The following is a 15,293-nucleotide window of genomic DNA, read 5'->3' as shown; positions in this document are numbered from 1 at the left end:
TTCAATTGCTTCTCTAACCAATCTCGGTATGTAGTGGCGTTCTGTCGAAAGTACCTGGGGACTATGAAGTTCGATCCAGTGATTGGTGGAAATATGTGAAACAGTTATATTGATTGTTGGATTTCGCGGTAATGCTTGGTTTACATTATGCCAATACCGCTGGTATACAACACGCATATAGTATACTTACTGGCGCCAGTAAAGCTATACAGTGCGACTGTACTGGCCAAATGTAAACCAGGCAAAATGTTGCTAGTTTAAGAAATGTTTTACATATATGTTTGTTTTTAAAAAGTTGAATTTTTAACTCAATGCTTGGCTTTTTGTTCTCTTTTAGCGAAGAGTAGAAGTGGTGTAGGTTTATTTTTGTTCAGCATTTCGCAATATCCAATTCCGATTGATCCGTCACTTGATACAGAGCAGTTCACGAGGGAAATACGAATATGCGTAGTCAATAACGAACACGAATTGGTTATTGTAAAATGTACTGACGGAGCAAAAGTTCATTAGTTTTTTTGTAAATTGTACTCGCAATATCTGTATTGACAAATATGCAGTAAAACTGTAATTCACGTCTTGTGATTAGTGTAGAAATACCTTTGTCATTTTACTTTTTTTTACTACTCTGGTACTATAATATTTACAGGTAAATTGTTCTTGAGAGTTCACGGCGCTTTTCATATCTTTAGCGTTGCGATTACAGTTTCCTAATTTTTAATCTACTCACCCTGATTGTGGCGTGACATTGAGTTAATACCTACTCATTATACCTAATATGTTTAGTAATAGAAGGGTCTAGTTAACATGTCTAGAACAATAAAACAACATTCTAATTTGATATAAATAGTAGCCTAAAGTTAAGGATAAGCTGCGCCTGAGTGAGGCAAGTCACGCGCACTTCTAACAAATGTTGCGCTTACTGGAAGCGGCGCGCCCGCTCGGCTTATAAATATTTAAACAACTAAACATGTACCACGGCAAGGATAATTTATTTTACTTACTGCTTTTGCCACTCCTTCGAAATTATTTTATAAAAGTTGTTTCTTATAATCGTTTTTAGCTGCAGAACTGTTCATCGTAGGCCTGAATAAGCCAGTAAATATGAAATTTCCTTGATTTCAATTGTACTTTCCATATGTTTGTAAATCAATAAAAAATATTCAATTACTATATTGATTTTGATTTATTTATCCCTAAGGTATATGTTGAATAGTTTTTCTCATTGATGAGAACATTTGGAACATTTCCTAACCTCAAGATTTACGTTCCTCTAAATGTGTTCTAAAAAAATTATTTAATAACTAGCTTTCGCCCGCGACTCCGTCCGCGTGGAATTAAAAAAATGAAAACTGAGTATCCTATGTGTTCTTCCAGACTATCCTCTACATCTATACCAAATTTCATCGAAATCCGTTCAGCCGTTTAGGCTACAAACTCTAACAAACATCATTCCATCCATCCATCTAAACTTTCGCATTTATAATATTTATAATATTAGTATGATGTTATTACGAGAAACAAAGAGCTCTATATTAATTACATTACACGAATAATTTAATGCTCACTGAGACTGGAAAAACGGAAACTCCGGTGAGTTAATTAAATGAAGCTATAAAAAGCTTATGAATTCATTTTGTTTATTTGTTCTGTTGTTTATAAAAACAGACCGTGTAAAGGAGCTCGGTTCCAATTACGAGGGAAATATTGTACACAAATAATTCAAGATAATACCCAATAAAAGACCTTCGTTTTTTTAACAAAAAAAAACTTAAATGAAATGCATAGTTCTGATGTAGTGTCTACGTACGGAAGATATACTGATGACATAAAATAGTGAGATACGGAAAAGGCCACGTACCGAAAGAAAAGCTGGTAATTTGATGACCTAAGAAAGGTGTGAATCATTCCCACGACAAGCTAGAGTAACCACTTTCAGATTTCATTTATTGAGATAGAAGAAAGTCGATATTTCGATTCCAATGATAACCAAACCAAAGAACCCTAAAATTATTATACTTAAAACTAAATTATAAGCAGCTTTATTTTTGTAGGAAATATATTAGAACCTACACAATAACCTATAAATTTCGTTCAAGTGAAAGTAAACGTTGATTATACAGAAGCAGTATTCGGTTAACAAACACCAGTTCCGACAGCCGTGATCGTCTAGTGGTTAGGACCCTACGTTGTGGGCCGTAGTAACCCAGGTTCGAATCCTGGTCACGGCAGCGTACAGCTGTCGCGGCGGAGCATATGTTTTTGGTCACGGAACGCTTAAGCGGTTACTTTACAACTAGCTACATAAGACATAGTATAGTATTTTGTTTTTTAATAATCTTGTTAACTACTGAACATACTACGCCGAACCTCTGTAGGGTAAAGACCACGTTGATGATGATTTAACAATGTCCGTCTTACTTTTAAAATTGTGTTTATACGAGTATGTCTATAGACTGCTATAGACATATAGATAAATATTACGCACGTATAAATCATCTGTGTGTTTTGTAATAATATCTGGTCGACTTTGAGCTTCTATTTCGACTATACCTCAACAATAAATTAATAGATTGAAGAAAATAGTTCTATAGTTCGTGCAGTGCCCCAAAGACCAGCGGGAGGTTAATTTAAAACAAGCATAATTCCTCGTTACCAGCTCTCCCGTGTTCCGCTTCATTACATCTCATCAGTGTTTATGGTTTGCTGTGGACGCCGCATTACTCTCTGGTGTAATTAGTGCTAAGTAGTTTGAGAGAATCCTGTTAGCGGACCGAATCTGTAACTTTGAAATTCACTCCGTAATAAATGCACGGGAAAATCGCAATTCAAGTGAGTTATTTTTTAAATTAAAAACACTGGCTAGTTTACATGAATTACTTAAACTTGAACAAGCAAACTTTCTATGCTTAAGTATTACGGGTTCTAAATTATTAAGGCTGTAGTCCTAATTGTGGGTGTAATTACTTCCCTTGGGTGTAATTATAGTCGTCAGTCTTGGCCTTTATATCTTTAAGTGTTATCTTAAAATAACAAAAGTGTATTCTAATACAAATGTTAAATCGTTTTTTTTTTATGGAAGAAGTTGCCAAAGTAAAATGTACTTATTAATTTGTTACGCCTACTTAATAAAAGCGGCAATTTCACTAAATTGATGAAAGGTGATAAAATTTGGCAGGCGTTATTTAATGGTTAAGAATCAGAAGGTGTTGTAGAAAGGTAGTAATTATAACGATCTAATTTGGCAATCTTCCATTTAATAGAACCGTCTGAGAATATTAAATAGATATTCAAAATTACCAAAACGTTTATGAAAACGTTTTGGTAGTTTTCTTGATAGATACCGCAAAAGTAAGGTCAATTTTATTATTTCTCTGTTAAAAAGAAATATGAAATTATCGTATTTTAATATGAAATTAACTATTTTACAAACTATTTTCATAATTAAAAAGATACAAATGGAATAGACGGGCAGTACACGAAACGTAATTCACGTTATAGGGCTCAATCATCCATCCAACAAAAATTTAAGCTCCGCCGCGACAGCTGTACGCTGCCGTGACCAGGATTCGAACCTGGGTTACTACGGCCACAACGTAGGGTCCTAACCACTAGACGATCACGGCTGTCGGAGCTGGTAGCTTTGGTAACGGAACATTGGTACAAATACTTTAAAAACTGGAGTACTTTCACTAGAGTAGTCGGTTATTGCATTAATATGACGTAGTAAATGGTTACTCAACTCTTATTGGCTAACGGAGAATTGTAAAGGTGTCCAGACATCTTGCCCGAGCTGATTTAAGTTGTCTTTATGTTAAGTTTATACGAATGTACATTACAGGATGCTGGTCGTGGTTTTAACGTGGTTTAAACATTGATGCATGGCAACTGCGATATGATAACCTCGAAAGAGCTGGAAGTGACAAGGGTATAGGCAGAACGGCAATATGTTTTCCTGCTAGTGGTGTTGGTACTAAGATCGAAAAAAGTCTGTATGAATCACATATGGTTTTCAATTAGTTGCATCATATTATATGAAGACGCTTTTTAAGCGAGAAAGTGACATCAAGTTTTTTTTAACGCTCATTATCTGTAGAGAACAAAACATGCTTCCATTTAAATCTCTGCAAAATTAAATGAGTCTTGCAAATGGAAAGAATATATAGCGCAGTAGCTAGAGGTAAATACAATACAATAATAACCTCAATTTACTTAACCGTTAATTGCAGTTCATAACATTGCAAACATGAAAAAGGTTTTCTTTTAACAAAGTCTTCTTTTATCATTGGAACTGTTTATTTAACTTTTTCACAAGGAAAAGGAGGATCTTTGTAATGTGTTGGAAAGTTTTTCCCCACTTATAGACGGATTGTTCTGGAATATTCCTCTACAATTATACTGATGAGGATAAGGTTGTACCACAGTGTTGCTTATGATTATTAGTGAGACGAAAGGCTCATTATTTTTATGGTCACCATAAAATATAAAAACGGGTAAATTAAAATAAAAATTTCACAAAAGTTTAAAATGCCAATTATTGCCAAGATGGTTAAAAAGCTATAATAATAAAGTACCACATAATAAGAAGTGTTAAAGAATGCAAAGATAATTTTTTTTCAAAACAAAACTAACAAAAAGTTCTCTCCGGCGGGGAATCGAACCCCGGTCTCCCGCGTGACAGGCGGGGATACTGACCACTATACTACCGAAGATGTGATTATGAGTGTCGAAATAATGTCAAATATAAAAATACAATTGTTTTTCGATGACATCAATACTTTAAGTGATAACACCTCATTTATTTACAACGTAGATAAAGTGAACAATGATAATGTAATAGATTTAGTTTTATCGAATATATTTTGCTGATATCTACTGCGATTTAAGAATTGTAGAAACTAAATCAAGACATAGAACAGTACAGAGAAGCAAATCTGTTCGACTATCATCAGATAAGGTAAAACCATGAAGTGTTTGAACAAACAAAGGTACAATGAATATCAACGTAAAAGAAAATCATAATTTGACCTTTTATGAACTACATTTTTAACCTTTTGACACCTAATTTTGACAGCCGCTCTAAAACTCTCGATTCCACTAATTTTACTACAGATCCCAAAAAACATCGTAAACTTTTATTGAATAGATTGTTTTATAGCATGTTCAACTCTGGTTATGCTTCAGTGGACTCGATTGTGAAAGTATACCGTATAATGTTAAAGTACCAACATTTCGTTCATACCATCACCGGTTCCGATAGCCGTGATCGTCTAGTGGTTAGGACCCTACGTTGTGGCCGTAGTAACCCAGGTTCGAATCCTGGTCACGGCAGCGTACAGCTGTCGCGGCGGAGCTTATATTTTTAGTCAAATTGTTTTCAACTTCTCGTAGCTAATGTAACCAGGATTTCGTTTACAGGAGCACTCAGATGAATATATAGCTATCTCTTTTAGTCTCTTAAAAAAGAGATAAGAATGTTTTTGTTCATGAGGTCCGGCAGAGATAACCCACAATAAGACTAGTCTTGCTACTCGATTCTCATTCAAAGGGGCTTAGCTATTTCCTTTGATTGCAGGTCACATTTGTATTCTAAAATGTCCGTAGAAACTTGAGCCGTGATTTTACTTTAATTTGGTCACAAATGCAAAAACTTTTCTTTTATATTCGATATAATTTCTAAGATTATCTCGTTTAAATAAACTCATCAACGTATTTAATATAGATAAGCAATAAGCCACAGATTAATAAAATAATCACGAAATATATTAATCAGTGTGCCAGTAATAATACGGCTTAATTAAGTTCGATTTTAATGAAGCTAATTATGAATCGTATAAACTGATAATCAATATGATAATTCGGTTCATATTACCATAAAATAAATTAGATTATGAAATTTCTAATAACATGATGGTTTATTGCTGATTGGTGTAAAGATATTAAATATAGAAAACAGTCTGAAAGATTTTTCATTTATTCCTACTATATATAATATATATTATTTAATTGGTTAAAAACCCCCGAACAGGAAGTGAAACTTATATTAGCGCCTACAAATTATTAAACAGCAATATATTTTCTACGATGATATGTGGATAAGAAGTAGGCGTCTATTAAATTTAAGAAACCTCAAATTCTTTAACATCCATAAAATAAATTACCTATTATTAGGCATATATATAACATTCTTATTAAAAAAATTAAGTGAAGATATTTATTAAATTTTTACGACCCTTAGCGCTCAATAATAAGAAAGATTTAAATGGACATCTAAATTGTAATGTTCAAATTTTTGCGTCATCTGGATGAATAATATTACGTCGGAAAAGAGACGGTTTAATCTGAAAATAAATCATGGATTCAATTGAAAAGGAATCGGGCTCGCCACGCGGCGCGGCGCGGCGCTTTTGTTACATTTTATTTTTTTTGAACGAGCTTATAAAGCTGACATAATATTATACTATAATATCTTCAAAAAATAACTGATTTAAGTAAAATATATGTAAGATGACGAAGTATTAAATAGTTAATATAAAAAACCTTACCTTTTAAAATTGGGTTTTAAACACAATTCATTTACGTTTCCACAAAACAAACACTGATTCTCTATCTAAACATCAACGGATAATACCAAACATTTTTAAAAGGAAAACAATAGTTACATTAGTCTTCTAGCCGGTGTCCTAACACTTAGTTCCATCTTTATTTCTTTAAATATCCTGTCAATTTGAAAAGATAGATTCAGAAAACCGCTCTACAAATGAGTTCCACGAGTTTGAAATATAATTTGCATCTACGTCTAAATTAGACTTCATACCTTTGCAAAGATTAATACAAAAGTATCATCAAAGTGGAATTAGAAAGAAAACATCTGGAATGTTTCCACATGTTACCTTATCGTTGAACTTTTAATGAGTTTTTCGAGTTTATCATAAAACTTTCTTCTTAATCACTTTTCCAACTTAATACAGTATTAAAGTGGGAAATGTGTTTGAATTATCAACTTTACAAAGCATTGAGATAGAAGATTGCTGGGAGATCAATTAAAATACGCTTTTTACTCTTATTTTTTAAATTATTAGCTGTTCCCGTGCGACTTCATCCGCATAAAATTATGAAAGTTTTATTTTATTGTTTACATTTGTCAAATTATCAATAGCAAATGTCAAAATGACGAACCTTAGCAATCTTGCTTTCTTGATATTGGCAGCAACTTATGGTCTCCTTCCCACAGTAGGGTTTTATCCAAAATATTTACCCCCTAAGTTTAATGGCGTGGAAATATATAGCCAAAAGTGTGACGTATGTGTAGGGCTTTTTATTAAAAAAAGAATTATTCTAAATATACTATAATTGCTGACATCTTAGGCAACAAAGAAGTGTGTGTTTACGCTTTATTATATTAGTATAGATAGATAGGTATTGATTTAAGGATAACTAAATTTCCTGCTTCCAGTAGCAAAAATACAATTTATACAAGAATATTAATGTTATTTAAATGTATTTAAGTCAGGCAAGTTATTTAATATCGCGATAAAATCTTCAAATTTTATGACAATGATAAAATTTAAATGTGACTGACTGGCTAAAGATGTTGATTAGAAAAGTTAGAATTACTGAAGGAAGAGTTAATTACTTTTGAAATTAGAAGTATTTTAATTACTTTTCCACAGAATACGGTTATAATGTGACTTAAATTATAAAAATCTGTATTAAAATTGTATTTCAAATAAGGAAGTTAAGAATTGAATTGAAACAAATTCACGTTTAAGTCAATAGTTAAACTCAGAATTGTGGTTTTTATAATACACTAGCTTTCGATCGCGACACCGTCTGCATGGAATTAAAAGAAAAAGTAGCCTATGTGTTCTTCCAGATCATACTCTACATCAATGCCAAATTTCAGCGAGATCCGTTCAGCCGTTTAGGCTACAAACTCTAACAAAGATCCATCTAAACTTTCGCATTTATAATATTAGTAAGATAAAATAAGATTATGGACAGTATTTAACACAAAAAAAAACGTTTCGCTTTTGTTAATAGAATTTGCTTTAACTAACATTTTAAAGTCACTTTAGAAAATCAATCACAAATCGGAAAGGACACAGAAATGTGTAATAATTTTTTTAATATAACTGTTAAATAGTAAAAAAAAATGTCTTAATCTTAAACGTAAGTTGTATGAGACGAATTAATGTTAAATCATACTTCATACTAATATTATAAATGCGAAAGTTTAGATGGATGGATGAATGGTTGTTTGTTAGAGTTTGTAGCCAAAACGGCTGTACGGATTTCGATGAAATTTCGTATAGATGTAGAGGATAGCCTGGAAGAACACATAGGCACTTTAATTTTTTTTATTCCACGCGGACGGAGTCGCGGGCGACAGCTAGTATTTCATAAAATGTCATTCTAGTTGTATAGTGAAAAATCCATTAATTCAAGACTCTTCTCTGGTATAATGCAGTCCGCAGCAGTACGGGTTTTTCAATTAAACTTTTATTTAAACTTATTCCTCTTTCTTTAGAGAACGGACAAAGTGGAATTTATAGAAGATTAATATTTGAATTAACCTTTAAAGAAATCATTTCTTCTATAAATTACAAAGTAAATATTATTTTCAAAGGCTAATTTTTCTAGAGTTTATTTGTTAGGTAAAACGAGTAAACCAGAAAAAACATTAGATGCAGAATATTGACCAAGTAAAAATATAACTAACTAGTATCCGGGCGGAGAAAATAATGACTAAGGAACAGTTAATAAGATTCAAATTCCGTTGTACTAAGCTGTCAGCATCGAGATTTGCAAGCGAAAGTGGTACCGTTTACAATATATTTATATCAAAGTTACATTGATCTTGTCACCAGCTCCGACAGCCGTGATCGTCTAGTGGTTAGGACCCTACGTTGTGGCCGTAGTAACCCAGGTTCGAATCCTGGTCACGGCAGCGTACAGCTGTCGCGGCGGAGCTTAAATTTTTACTTTTTCCTCAAAAAACAGCTATAAATAGAGTTTTTACTGGGTGATATGACAATTTATGATGTCGATGTCAGCTTATTTTTAAATATAGATGACGTCAACAAAAAATAGGATACAATAAAGACAACAAAGTTGTCGAACGTCTAATAAAAATGTGTGAGATTAGATTTTTTTCATAAAGACGGCTTGTATTTGATTCTTGTCAGGCGCGGGTTCAGCGAGGCTGAGTTGCGTCTAGATTACGTCACGTACGCTAAATGTGATTGACTTTACGTAAAAACCTTAATCGACAATTACTCGCTGAAATACGTATTGGGAATTTTTTGATTTATTTCGCCAATTTATTTGGGTTTTTAATTCACCAGCAATCCTTCGGGCTTACAGGACTGAATAATCATGCGTTATTACCTTATTAAATTGAACTTTTTTGATTAATGTCTTCTGCCGTTTATTCCTTTTGTCAGTTCCTTTATAAGTTTTTTTTAGCGTTTACTTTTTAATCTATTTTTGAAATATTTGAAATAATATTTTTAAAATTTTTTAGTCTATTTTCGAAACTATGAGGACGCTTATATTACACGACAGGGCAACGTGGGATGTCTACATTTTTCAGTAGACAAGCGACGAAGAATAAAAACATATACATAGTACACTGATATATAAAATAATAAAAAATATAATAATTATACTATTTTACTTTTCACACTACAGATATTTTAAATTATTAACTGCTGATGAAAACATAATATCTTTTATATCAACGCTGATGTTTTTATTATAAAATCGTACAGAATATCAGCACGAGTCAGCAAGTATTTTATTTCATAGCCGCGGGCAGGGGGCTGCCGGCAGGGGGCTACAGCGCCGCAAGCGGACGTCAGTACAAGATAATATCACTACTATGGACAAGCGATATTTATTACTGTTTATATTGTACATTGCGTACAAACATACCGGTAAATTTTATATATATTTTATCAATGTGAATTGACAGATAAGTTGACAACATTTGACGGTTTCAATATTCTATCAGGACTTTTCGCTAAAGTATTTTTCCGTTTTATGTAAGACACATGATAATCTTGTTAACTAATCAATGAATAAGCTTTGTTAGTAAAAAATACATTTTAAAATTTTACATTAACAATAAAGTAAAAACTATTTTAACATTTATCAGTTTTAATTCGAGTTGTAAACGAACAATAAATCGGTTTTACGAGCGTCGTGTGCGGTCAGTTACACGCACGAATTAGAGGATAGTTTTGTAACTTCAGATTTATGACGTAAATACTAACATGCATGTTTTTATTTATTTATCAGCCTTTTAAGCCTATGAACAATTAACACAAAACTATGTGAATAAATGATGCATTCGTAATCACCAATATCTAGATGTGAATATACATATATATATATATGCGTGGTGTACACAAAAAATATGCTCCGCCGCGACAGCTGTACGCTGCCGTGACCAGGATTCGAACCTGGGTTACTACGGCCACAACGTAGGGTCCTAACCACTAGACGATCACGGCTATCGGAACAGATGACGGTAAGATTCAATGAGGACTATAGATTGACCATGTTCGATGTCACTTTCACTTGCAATTTGTCACAGCTTGAGACCGTAATAGCCAATGAAACTTGACGGATTGAAAATGTTACATGTTAATTAGATGACGTTATTATAATCTACACATATAATAAAATTGGAGTGTCTGTTTGTAATATCAGAAAAATTCCAGATTTCGGAAAGATAATGAATTGGTGTTGCTGACAACGAAAATCGCATTGTAAATTTTTCGTCTGTCTGTTTGTCTATCTGCAAACCGCGTTTGTTCCAGGTAATCTCCGAAACGGCTGGGCCGATTTCGACCGGACTTTCACTAAAGGGTAGGTGACATAGGCAGGCATATTTTTACACCTAGTAAATAAATAAAAAATCTAGATTTAAAGTTTCATTTACTCCTCTTAAAATATTATTATATATTGAGTTTTTTATATGATATGGCAACTCATTCTACTTAAAGTTAATAGAAATTATTAAACGCCCTTACCTTTCTCTAGTAAGAATCATTTGTCAGCCGAAACTCGAGAGCTGTTTTTACGAATTGCCACGAGATTAGTCTAATCAGAACTTTAACATATCAAGTAAAGTACATTACTTTGAAAAGTGCCATATGTTATCATAATCCCAGTTAAATGCAGTCCTCTAAACTTTAATAAAAGAGAAAGTGACTGGATCAATTTTGATTGCTTTTCGACGTTAAATTAACGGAAGAGATTTATCTAATTTCACTTAGCGTATTTTGTGTAATGGGTTCAAATTAATCTTGCTTTTAAATTCCAATAACGAATTCAAATCTGATCGGGAATCGTTTGAGTGGAGTAAACTGGATGAGACAGAAATCTAAGCTTGATATGAAAGTTTAAATTTTGTATTCCAAAAAAATACAATTAGACACTGTTAATTTTAAAACGGGTTTTACCTTTTTGCCTTTTATTGATATGACGGACGTGAATGTTATATTTCTCTATTAAAAATGAATCATCATACTTGTATAAACTATTTATTGTTCTAGGTATTTCGCAAGCCGACGTGCATAATCATACTAATATTATAAATACGAAAGTTTAGATGGATGGATGGATGGATAGTAAGAGTTAGTAGTCTAAACGGCTAAACAGATTTCGAAGACATTTGGTATAGATGTGGAGGATAGCCTGGAAGAACACATAGGCTTCTTACATTTGTTTTTTTTAATTCCATGCAGACGGAGTCGCGTGCAAAAGCTAGTGTTTCATAATTTGTTGAAAATCCACATCGGACGCTATAAAAGTGTTGACGCATATTTAGGCTATGCATATGAAACATTGTCTTAGTTTTTTTATGGTAAGGCCCTTTTTAACAAAGTATTTCAACATCTTCGGTAGTATAGTGGTCAGTATCCCCGCCTGTCACGCGGGAGACCGGGGTTCGATTCCCCGCCGGAGAGAACTTTTATTGAATTATTAAATTACAGAAATTAAAGCAGATTTATGTCAAGACAGTATCTAAAGTTATAGTCATTATTAAAAAAAAATGTTAAACCGGCTCTAAATATTGTAAACAAGTCGTTAATTATTAATATTATCCTTAAAGGAAATTATTATTATCCTTAAAGGTATAGATTCAACATGTAGGAATCAAGAATATCTATTTAACCCTGACCGAATTTTTAATTACATTTTTCTTAAACCGGTAGCAACGCCTTAGAATTGCTTTTCTTCAATTACTAGAAACCCAAAAATTCGTAGAGACGTCGAGAAAATATGTACTATAAAATAAAAAAATAAACTCCGCCGCGACAGCTGTACGCTGCCGTGACCAGGATTCGAACCTGGGTTACTACGGCCACAACGTAGGGTCCTAACCACTAGACGATCACGGCTATCGGAGCTGGTAGCCAAACACGCAAAATATCGCTTTGCTATCAAAAAACTGGACCACTTTCACTTGTAATTCGTTACAGTTTTGTGCAATAAGAACCGGCAAGTTAATAAAAACTTTATGCTACTACCAAATAAAGTATAACATCCGATGGTTGAAAATCAATACGTATTTTACCTAGAAATACAGAGCACACAAAACCCATGGCATAAATTGTCTGTAAGATTTATCGCCTTATCATCTACAAAACTACCGGAAGTAATCTTAAGTAAGATTTAACTTCTCTGATCGCAATCGTGAGCTTAAGATAAATCGCCATTTTACGTTTCATTTAACATGTTTGATCTCGGTTGCGACAAAGGCGCCTAGCGTAATGAGGTCAACGATAAAAGGCGTAGAGCAGCTGCGTAGCGCAATTCGTAGCACTCGTAGTGTAGTGTTAGTTAAACGTAGCAAACTAGTTACGTTTGTTATTTTATGTACTAGCAATCGCCCGCGACTCCGTCCGCGTGGTATTAAAATAAAGTCAAGAGAGTAGCCTATGTGTTTTTCCAGACTATCCCCTGCATTTATACAAAATTTCATCGAAATCCTTTCAGCCGTTTAGGCTACAAACTCTAAGAAACATACATCCGTCCATCTAAACTTTCGCATTTATAATATTAGTATGATGTATTAAAGTCTGTAGAAGTAAATGTATCCTCCCCAGCTTCTCATAAGTTTTCTGTCATGTCCGTCCCCTATTCGCATGTATGTAAAATAATACCAATGTTATTAAGTGATATTATAGCTTTCTAAAGGCCAAAGATTTTTTTAAATCGCTTTAGTAGTTTCTGAGCCTATTCAGTGCAAACAAACAATCTATTTTTCCTGTTTATACTAGTATAGATTTACATATATTTGAAACAGACGTGTCATCAGTCTAAATTGATGGTTTCAGAATACTTTTTTTTATTTGTACAGTTCAACTTTTTCACTGTGATGGCATTTTTTGTTCGCTTCTGTTCGCTCTACTGTAACGAATTATAAATGAAAGTGATCACGTTTGTATATGAAAAGAATTTTCGATATCTTGTCATCAGCTCCGATAGCCGTGATCGTCTAGTGGTTAGGACCCTACGTTGTGGCCGTAGTAACCCAGGTTCGAATCCTGGTCACGGCAGCGTTACAGCTGTCGCGGCGGAGTTTATATTTTTTTGGAAAAATACATAATCTACGTACTTTATCTTTTGATTTGTAATATGTTAAATATAAGACTTTTTTTTTCGTCCAGGGTTCTCTTACGCTTCAGGAGGTTATTGTAGGGGATACTATCCATTATCCGCTACTTTTTTAATACTGATATTGCTTATATTAAAATAATTAAAGAGAGTTTTTGTTAATCAACTGTTCCAAATTAAATATATATATATTTAAAGAGAAAAAAAACGGATCAAGAGAATCCATTCAATAATCATTTAAAATAATTTCTATGTTAGTTTTTTAATCCAAAAAATAAGCTCCGCCGCGACAGCTGTACGCTGCCGTGACCAGGATTCGAACCTGGGTTACTACGGCCACAACGTAGGGTCCTAACCACTAGACGATCACGGCTACCGGAGGTGGTGACAAGATCAATGTAACTTTGATATAAATTCATCGTAAAGTATACTTTCACTGCAATTAGTTTCGGTGGTGGCTGCACGGTACAATGAAAAATGAGTTTTATGTCCTACAGAGAAGACATCTAATGCTTTGATGTGGTTACTCCGTCGCTTTAACGTAAAGTGCAATGGCCTGGAATTCTTGTTGCAAATTGGTTATTCTTAAAGAAATGGTTTATTTAACAGAAAAATATATACATATATATTGCAATACTGGAACTAATATTGTAGTCTGTAATCAGGGAACTCTAAAAACCTTTAGTGCGGGAGCCAAGTCTTTTCTAGACAGTGTAAATCGTTTACTAATCGGATTTTGTACATAACCAGTAAAGTGCACGTCGCCTCGCGTAATCCTTCCCGCGTAATGGAAAATTCTAGAGCGGAGCGGTATTTTGCTGTAGTGTGAAAATATTAAATTTATTTAACGACCAAAACAATGTCAATGGAAATATGTATGAAGAATATTATATAGAGTCTTCTTAGTAAAGTTGATTACAGTAATAATTGGAGTTAAAATAATACTATTAACCACCGAGTGACTTATCACATAATAAAAAAATCAACCTTTAAATTTTAAAGAATAACCCTAAAGGGTTTATCAATTAACTAGCTATACCCGTGAGACTTCATACGCATCAATTTATGATTTATTTTATTGTTTACATGTGTCAAATTCTCAATTGCATATATCAAAAATACCCTTATTAAAATAACCTTGCTTCCTTGATGTTGGCAGCTAGTAGATTATGGTCTCTTTCCCACATTAGGGTTTTTATGCAATTTATTTACTCGTAAGCTACATGGCGTAAAAATATATAGCCTAAACCGTGACGTAAGTGTAGGGCTTCTTATTGAAGATAAAATTATTTAAAAATATACTGTGATCGCTGACTTCTTACGTCTCAAAGTAGTGTGTGTTTACGCTTTATTATATTAGTATAGAAGTATAGATTTACAACAGAATCCAGAAGTAATATACGTTCAAAGAAATAAAAGGATTGTATGCAGTCTGGGCGGAAACCAAATCTATTTGGATTAATTGGAACATGCTGAACAACAATTACATTTTTGATTTAAATGTCTTCCACCTTAAATACAATATCAAGATTAAGCAATACATTTTCCTTGTAACGTTAGTTTCGCTGCGATACAAATTCACTTCAGAATACTGAGTCGATACATTAGCTGAAATTAAAATTCAGTAAGCGTGAGACTAAAGTGTAGGCGTGCGGGGCGTGCGG

The 15,293-nt window shown here is 33.3% G+C and overlaps 10 non-coding genes across 10 annotated transcripts; 5 read left to right on the top strand and 5 right to left on the bottom strand.

The window, feature by feature from the left end:
- The first annotated feature begins 2,155 nt into the window (after positions 1 to 2,155).
- Trnah-gug lies at positions 2,156 to 2,228 on the top strand. The gene has a single exon. It is a non-coding gene; the product is annotated as a tRNA-His (tRNA).
- Positions 2,229 to 3,551: 1,323 nt separating this feature from the next.
- Positions 3,552 to 3,623, bottom strand: Trnah-gug. Its single transcript has one exon. It is a non-coding gene; the product is annotated as a tRNA-His (tRNA).
- Positions 3,624 to 4,637: 1,014 nt separating this feature from the next.
- On the bottom strand, positions 4,638 to 4,709 carry Trnad-guc. Its single transcript has one exon. It is a non-coding gene; the product is annotated as a tRNA-Asp (tRNA).
- A 547-nt stretch (positions 4,710 to 5,256) lies between these two features.
- On the top strand, positions 5,257 to 5,328 carry Trnah-gug. Its single transcript has one exon. It is a non-coding gene; the product is annotated as a tRNA-His (tRNA).
- A 3,547-nt stretch (positions 5,329 to 8,875) lies between these two features.
- Trnah-gug lies at positions 8,876 to 8,947 on the top strand. The gene has a single exon. It is a non-coding gene; the product is annotated as a tRNA-His (tRNA).
- Positions 8,948 to 10,442: 1,495 nt separating this feature from the next.
- On the bottom strand, positions 10,443 to 10,514 carry Trnah-gug. Its single transcript has one exon. It is a non-coding gene; the product is annotated as a tRNA-His (tRNA).
- Positions 10,515 to 11,903: 1,389 nt separating this feature from the next.
- Positions 11,904 to 11,975, top strand: Trnad-guc. Its single transcript has one exon. It is a non-coding gene; the product is annotated as a tRNA-Asp (tRNA).
- A 363-nt stretch (positions 11,976 to 12,338) lies between these two features.
- On the bottom strand, positions 12,339 to 12,410 carry Trnah-gug. The gene has a single exon. It is a non-coding gene; the product is annotated as a tRNA-His (tRNA).
- Positions 12,411 to 13,499: 1,089 nt separating this feature from the next.
- Trnah-gug lies at positions 13,500 to 13,571 on the top strand. The gene has a single exon. It is a non-coding gene; the product is annotated as a tRNA-His (tRNA).
- Positions 13,572 to 13,930: 359 nt separating this feature from the next.
- On the bottom strand, positions 13,931 to 14,002 carry Trnah-gug. The gene has a single exon. It is a non-coding gene; the product is annotated as a tRNA-His (tRNA).
- Positions 14,003 to 15,293: the final 1,291 nt, after the last annotated feature.

This window comes from Papilio polytes, unplaced genomic scaffold (genome assembly GCF_000836215.1).
Source record: "Papilio polytes unplaced genomic scaffold, Ppol_1.0 DF824146.1, whole genome shotgun sequence".
Classification (NCBI taxonomy): domain Eukaryota; kingdom Metazoa; phylum Arthropoda; class Insecta; order Lepidoptera; family Papilionidae; genus Papilio; species Papilio polytes.
The sequence above is the reverse complement of the archived record's forward strand: the minus strand, read 5'-3'. Positions and strand labels throughout refer to the sequence as shown.